Below are 8,448 nucleotides of genomic sequence, written 5' to 3' on the forward strand. Positions count from 1 at the left end.
GCAGCCCTATGGAGAGGTTCACATTTTCCCTTAGATGGCCCTTTAGTTATGCTATGCACCAGGACTTCCAGCACAACCCTGCCAGTGCCACAGCTTAACCCTACAACGTTAGCAGGTGTCGGTAGTGGCCGGTCCCAGAGCACATGGGCCAAGGCGCCACGCCGCTTTCCTCTTTGGCCGGCACCCAAGAAGGAGCTGCAGCAGCTCTACAGGTCCCATCCCCACCCCTGTCTGCCTGGAGGCCTCCCGGCATGCCGGCCAGCTCGGCGTGGGGGCTGGGAGGGCAGCAGTGCTGGTGTAACTGGTTTGGGCAGCAGAGCAGCCGGGAGCCGCTGCCAGACCCACTGCCCAGCCTGGGGGCCGCTCCTCCGGGGACCGGCACTGACCTAGAGTGTCCTTGCAGGAAAAGGGCTCTCAAGGCCCCTCTCTTTCACTGTCCCAAGTTGTCCTCGATGGTAGTGGAAAAAGCCAAGGTTGGAGTCCTGTTCCGCAGCGTTTTCTCCTTGAACTCCAGAAGGCGAGTTGATGTTGCTGTAAATGTGGCAATGCACTTCGTCACTGAGGCATTTCTGTGTGGCTGACAGGGATTTTGCCTGAATGTCACACAGGAGGCCAGAAATGTGTCATCCTAGCCTTAACAGCTCTTTCTGCGCCTCCTGCTCTAAGGACTGGCATGAAATGAAAGGGCACCAGGCAAGGACAGCTAGCCCCTGTCTTCTGGCAGCTGGAGATTCCTGCTCTGGAGGTCACCGAGCCAAGGAAGCCTCCTTGGAAACAGCAAAATAGCAAATCTTACACCTTGACCTGAGACTCAGTCCCCACTGTTAACAGGCTAGAGAGGATGAAGCCAGGCTGGATGATTTCATTTTCTTTTTTGAATTTCTTTTGTCTTGAGGCCCTGACAGTGTGGACAGAATTAAGAAACTTATCCTTGTGCCTCTTTGGGAATTTTCACATGCTTCTTGTATCCTGGGAGCGTGCAAAGTTCCTATCCATTTAGCACAGATTGTATGTTTTTTTAACCCCTGTTTTCTGCAATGTCTTCCAGTGAGAAATGTGTCCTGTAAGTGTTTTGTCTCAGACCACCTTGCCTTCCACAAGCTAGGACTTGTGGAAAGGAAATCTGTTCAGGCTAGGAATGTGTTAACTATTCATGGCTCACTCTCCCATCAGGGGCTGTGAGCTGTTCTGGGGATTTTGTGCCGGGGATTTTCCACCAGCTCTGCCTATTCCAGCTTTTCAGCTGGGTGCATTTTCCCACAAAGATGTAGTCTTATAAGTGCCATTTCACTGCTTAGTCACTCAGGTAAAGAAAATTGTCCAAGAATGGTTCTCATGCTGCCTCCTTCCTACCAGGCACTTGGCTTTATCTTGCATTATAAGTGAGACTAAATATTTTTGAAAATCTATGTGTCAGCACTGAATTATTTATAGTCATGTCAAACATTCCTGAGTATATGGATAAAACCCGGGATAAAGTATCCTAGTGTGCCACTGATGACAAAAAAAGTATTGTGGCGGTCAGAGAGCCAGCCTTGATGTGATGCTGATAAAGATGGTTTTTGCAAACTGGGGGCAGGTGGGGGGCAGGGGTGGGGGGGTGGTGTGCTTCTTGTAGCAAAGTCAGTATGTTGTATTTTATGATTACCTTAATAATTGCATTTATAATAATGTAATTTTCTCAGCAGCTGACTGCAGCAGCAGATAAAAACCTAGAATTATGTTTGTGAATTTGACTGGAGGAGATTGCAGACTGTTCCCAGGCCATGTTTGTTCTCTTTGCCAAAGCAAAGTATTATTTAAATAGAAAGCTAGAGACACTATGCTGCAGCTGAAATATGACCCATTAGACATGCCTGAGAAACCACAATTAAAACCTCAAGAAATTCTAAATAATTTCCCCCAACTAAAACTAGGGGAAGGGGGTAATTTAATTGCTGCATGAGATATGCAGATCTTGCTTTGTAGATGCTTATTTTCTTTATATGCTATTTGTTCTTATTTAAATAACACAGGCCTTGCAGATCTGCATATAAAGTATGCAATAATTCATCATTATCCTGCTTGCTCTTTATTCATTTTCTATTTAAAAATCTTGCAGCAATTGGAGCACTCATCCTTATATTCAAAAACTGCTTGACATTAGTAACTGCCCTCCTGTTTCCAAAATAATTAAGATCTCCACATCTTTACAGTTTTTATTTCATTTCTGCATTCTGACATATGTATTGACCAGCCCACTCTCACTGCCCTGCACTAAAGGAAACTGTAATTGGCAGATCCTGTCTTCAGTTAAAGAAAGTCTCTCCACACAGGCATTCAGGAATTTTTTTCTGGCTGCTTTGGTGCTCGATGCATTGTTCACCCAAATGGGCTGGACCATTGTCAAAGGAGTGGTTCAATCTCAGCCAGGCCTGAGAGGGTTCAAGTGGGCAAGGAATTATAGCCTTTCACCTGTTTTGGTCTTCTCAGTCTTATCACAGCAATATATGCTTGCTTGGTCACTCCCTTTTCGAAAAACAGTCAGTCTGCTGAAAAAATAGATCCTTTGGTTTGCTCTATACTTAGGCAAAACCAGTCTTGACTCCAGGACTATAGAAATGTATGCTTTTCTTTCCACCCTTCAGCTAAGCAAGAGGGGAAAACAAAAATTTGAGCAAATCCATCTATAACAGTGTAATATTTTACAAGTCTGTTTAATAGACAACTACAGCAGTGAGGGGAAAGAACTCTGACTGCTGCACTTTATGTTGTTTGTTCTCTGAAGGCTGTTCAGTTTCTTTATTGTCCTGCAGAGTTTGCAGGTTGGACTGTGATTCTTGATGCATTTAGTTCATGGGTATAAACTTATTTTCTGGCAATGCCTAGACGGGGTAGAAACTTCAAAACTGGAAAGGAACCACTGACATTCTCAGTGTCCTGAGGGCTGAGAACAGATCTCTGAAGGGAGTAGTTAAATGAAAGGTGGGAAAATCAGAGTTACTGCTGTTGGTTCCTCAGCAAAGCTGTGTGACTTCTCACACTGGAGAGAATATTTGTCTCCAGGTTTGTTTTTCCCTTTCTAAGGGGTAATGTTGATAGTGATAACATGTATATGGATTATTCTGTATTAAAAATTTTTGCTGTCTTGTTGAGGTATACTAGCTGGGAGAATATAGGAGAACACACATCCAACTCATCACAGTTCTGGCCCTAGCATAATTTAAATTATGCTTGGAAAAAAGAAATTACAGCATAGTCTATTTAAATAGCTAAGAAAATAACTTCTCTGAGGTATGAATGGCATCTCCATTACTGAAGTATTTTTGTCATGACTCTAGCAATATATACATATGCTGGAAAACTTTCATTGTAGACATAGCCTAGAGAAACTCAGTGTCCAGCTGGCTAAGAAGGTCACCTACATATCTAACTCAGACATACTCAAAATCACTACCTAAAGTTTCCCTTTTGGAATAACAGCTTAACACATTTCACCAAGTTCCCTACCACCCCTGTGAGGTCTTGATGAACAATGTGGTATCATCTTCTCTCAGTCCCAAATCCAGCCTACCTGTTGCTCACCCTCCAGTGCTGCCTTTCACACATGCCCCAGGCAGTAAAGCTGGCAGAGGAAGCCTGGGCTGGGCTGGAGAGAAAGTACAAGGGTAGGATGAGGTCTGTCAACAACATGGTTTTAACTGGCAAATAGAGGCACATTTTCCTTTAGTGACAAGACCTACACCTGTGATGCAAATTACGTGGAATATTTGCAGTGTCATACCAGTGGGTGTAGATTCCACTTGTTTTAAGATACACAAAAATCCTAAACCTATTTTTCTCTTTCTTTTCTGCCTCTGGAGCTAATGCATTTAACTCTCAAAGAAGGGACAGCTGATTCTGAGCTTCACATTCTCTTGATGTTAATTTTCTTCTTAAAAAAGCTTGCATATTATTCTAGATTAATTATATCCTTCTGCAAATAAAATCATTGGAAGGGGTCCACCTCCCTCCCCTCATTCTGCTCAGTTTCTTCCTTGATTTTTTTCACATGTTCCTTCCCCAGTGAATACATCTGAATGCTACGTGGTAGTAATGAAGGATCTTAATTGGATATTTGTCTTTGCAAAGCCTGCCAGTGTTAACAGGCAACTGTGATTGACAGCACATGAAGAACAATGGAGGAGCCTTAACAAGGCTTGGCAAAGCAACACAGTCAGTGGAGAGCATGCTCAGGGGAAGAGGTTCACACAAGGATTTCAGGAAAATCTGAGCTTGGTGACTCTTATTTCCTTAATCAATGGCAGGAAACAGTTCAGCCCTGCTGCAGCTGGTGATAAAGTAGCTCTTCTAAAGCCCACTGGTAGATGAAATAACCACATGGCTTGGGGTAGAACAAGCTGTTCTGGAACACACACTTTTGTGGTTATTTGGGAAAGCCTTAAGGAACTGTGGTTCATCTCAGCATTGACCTGGAGCTGGGATATTTTGACTTTGGGCTGTGCAGTTGTGACAGCACTAGATGCTTGAGATGCTGGTGCAGAGAGACTCCCCTCACAGCTGAGGTGCTGAGTTATTGACCCAATGCTACACAGGCCAGCCATCTGTTCTGCTGTTTTGCATCCCAAGGCAAAACTCAAACACACTGGAAGAGAAAAAGCCTGGATTTACCTCAACTCATGCAGAAAGTCTCCCACAGGCAGGGTGAGCCTCAGTTGCAGCCACCTGCCCAGGATGTCAGGGGAAAAGCTCATGCCAGTTCTCTGCACCATCCACAGGGCTTGTCTGTCTCTGGTACCACCGAGTCTGAGTACCTCAAATATTTGCCTTCTCCTCACGTTCCTAAGGGGCTAAAAACTGCTGCAAATACTGCTTTACAGAAGATAAGTGGAGGTACAGAGATGTCACCGGTAACCTCTTCAGTTTCCTAAGCAATGATGAGAAATTTTAGGGCAGAACCAGAAATTAAACCCAGGTTTCCCAATGGTGTGTCTTAGGGAGTTACCTCGGGGGCTTCCAGCTCATGGAGCCATCACATAGGAAGGGGAGCAGTGGCTCAGGCAGGCAAAACTCTGAGAATCTCAATCAGAGCAGTCTGGGATCTGTTACATTTGGAAACAGTAGCATAATGCAGCAGAAACTGCTTTCCTCCATCTGTCACGCCTGGAGTGGCATTTATGTGGGCAGGTCTCTATGCCAAGGGGTCAGGTTACAGCCCAGCTCTCTGCTAGCCATGTTACTGCATGGTTTTGTCTCACCTGTGTACGCAAGTCCAATCCATGTTACAGCTCAGAGGACAAATTCCTTGCTGAAATAGAGTTTGACCTTATGTTTAGCAGCAGCAATGAGCACTATTGCACCAGGACTCCCAGGTGTGTTCAGTTTTCTGTGTAGATACCATGCTCATGCCTGCTCATGCCAGTGAAGGAGGCCACCAAAGAGAGGTGTGCACTATAAACCTCAGGGCAGGAGGGTGTCCTGACCTATAAAAATCCGCACAGTTATTATTTTTTGCCTATTTTACCTCCTCCTTCCTGTCCTGCTCTTGTCTCCTGAGTGGAGATGCACGGAAGATCAGGTGTTTGGGTGCTGGCAAAGCATGTAGGAGAACTGGAGTCAATATCTTTGCCTGTTGCAAGCCTTTGCATTTGAGCTGGGTGAACCTCTTAGGGTTTGTCTGCACCAAGTGAAGTAAATGCCTGAGAAGTTATACCTTCCTGTAGGCAGCAGTCAGATAAATTCACCCAGGAGAACACGGCATGACTGTTTCCCGATCGATTTAGAGCTTGTCACTCAAAGAGGTTGTCAGGGCTGCAGGGATGGCCCAGCTCCTGAGGAAAGCAGCTGGTGAATCCCTGTGGTTCACAACCCTCATCATTAAAGTAAATTATCACCAACATAGGAAACTTTAAATGAAAAAGGGGCACATTGGATCCCTCTAAATGTCTGTCTAGTCTAGTACCCTCTTTTTGCTGGTGATTGATAACAAATTTTAGAGAAAACTCTATGTGAAAGGCAAGCATGTAGTGGTAATTCTCTGGTGTACTTGCTAGGCTGTGAGTTCTCGAAAGCTTCCTAAAATCTTGCTGTTTAATAGCACTTAATAGATCTGTTTGCAACTTCGTAAAATCATTTTTTGAAATCTATTTGAGGCATCCATAGCACTCTGGCAGCAAGCTCCAGAATTTAATTACCCATTTGATGAAGCTTTTTCTTTTGTTAGCCTTTAATCTGCCACCTTGTAACTTTATTTTATGCTGTTTCTTCTGTATAATCCTGCCATGTGACCAAACTGCATGCAAGTCACCAGGACACTTCTCAGGCTGGTGCCTTGTCTATAGCTGCATGCCTGTGAAACTTGCAGTTGTGTTGTGGTTATGTTGTGGGTATATGTGGCATATGTGTCAAGGGGAGGTTGTTTTTCACTTAACCAAGTCCATACCAATATAACTGTCAATTTAAAATTCCTTTACAATGACTTGAATAGGACTGCCAATGATTAAACTCTTCTCTCCTCTTGGAAGTGAAAGCCTTGCCAGCATAAAGCACTGATACAGCACAGAATCACAGAAGATGCTGAGCTGGAAGGAACTCATCAGGATCATCAAGTCCAGCTCCTGACCCTGCACAGGACACCCTGAGTATCGCTGTGTGCCTGAGAGCACTGTCCAAGTGCTTCCTGAGCCCTGGCAGACTTGGTGCTGTGGCCATTTCCCTAGGGAACCTGTTCCAGTGCCCAACCATGCTCTGGGGGAAGAACCTTTTTGTAATAACCAACCTAAACCTCCCCTGACACAACTTCAGCCCGTTCGCCTGGGTCCTGTCACTGTCACCAAGAAAAGAGACCAATGTCTGTCCCTCCTCTTCCCCTCATGACAAAGTTGTAGAAAGCAGGTGCAGTCAAAAAAGCTTGTCTTTCAGCCACAGCTTTGTACAAACACTTTCCCAACACCAATGAGTTTTACCAGGGAGGTGTCTCTGTGGAGTCTGTGTGTGTCAAGGCTGTGCTTCATACCAGCCTGTGAATCACAGGCAGAAAACAAGGCTTTGCTGCAAGGGTGGTGCTGCAAGGCAGCTCACCCCTCTTTGCCACCAGACCCATCTGTAGGCCAACACGAGTCTTTGGTAATCCAGCCTTTGGGGCTAAACCAGCCTGACAGGGTGCAAAGCTGTCCCTCAAGTCATGTGAAAGAAAAAGTAAAAATATCTTCATGAGGTCTAAGGAACCTCCCACTCAACACCTGTACGAATAGCACAAAGTTCACGCAGACCTGTGCCTATGATTTGCTTAAAAAGCCATGTCCCCAAGACCATATCTGAAAGCCTGATAAAAGAGTTGACTTCTCAGGAACCCTTCAGTTTCTATTAAAAGAAGTGAGAGAGATTGTGAGTTCTGCTCATTTAAAATTAAACTCATTCATGTAAGAATCCAAATATGGAGTTGGACTTTTATCTTATGATATATTGGCCTTGGTCTTGGGCTGTAGTAAAGCAAATATGATAAGCCAACTAGTGGCATAAAATTTTCAGTTACTTTCTAAATGTTACAGCAGCAAAGAGCCAAGCAGAATTACTGAAGGGTCAAAGGCATAGATTAGAAGCATTACTAAGAAATTGTAAGAATTACTGATAAGTTTTAGTGTCTTTGTTTTATTACTTGCCTGTCTCAATCAGGTCTGCAAACACACTGATTCACGTTTAATTCAACAACAGCTTCATTGTGAAACCTGCCATTCTTAGCTCCAGTAAAGAAAATATCTTTAAAAACACCGCCCCCACTTTCTAACATTGTACAGACAAAGAATTACAGCTCATCTGCCATAGGATATACTCCACAAGTGGCATAATCTCCCTTAAATCTCGTTTTCTCCATCATATGTGGTGTGATGGGTAACAGTCTGGGGACCCGTGTGCTGTGTGTGTCTCTGTGCTCTACCCTGCTCCTTCATGCCCCTCAATTCCTCAGTGTCATCACCAGCACCCTCTGTGCCAGTGTCCCAAAGCCACAGAGTGTGGCAAGGTGGGCCATGCAGGAGCTGTGTGAGGGTACCTTCACATCAAGTCCCCAGAGCCCTGCCCACACTCTGGGTTGTGCACAAGCAAATGTGTCTCGCTTCCCTAAAACCAGCACTCCACGAAGCATGTTCTGCTTCCACTGGCCATGGGCTGCAACATTCACTACCTGTGGTCAAATGTATATATTTGATTACTCACACAGAAATAAAAAGGATTGCCTGGGTCTGTAGAGCATTGGCCTACATTTCACCATTTTGCTTGTGAAGCTGGGCCAGATAGGAGTGCAAAAAAAGGAGCTTATGAATGCCCTAGTGCTGACACACGTCAGCCAAAACAAAACAAAACAAAACCACAAAAAACCACTTGTCTCAAGAACTAGTTTCCTTTTGCGGTGCTCTTCTCTGTGGCTTTCACTGCTGCAGAGGTGAACCCCACCTCACACAGATCATGCAG

Source organism: Sylvia atricapilla, chromosome 2 (genome assembly GCF_009819655.1).
Source record: "Sylvia atricapilla isolate bSylAtr1 chromosome 2, bSylAtr1.pri, whole genome shotgun sequence".
Taxonomy (NCBI): Eukaryota; Metazoa; Chordata; class Aves; order Passeriformes; family Sylviidae; genus Sylvia; species Sylvia atricapilla.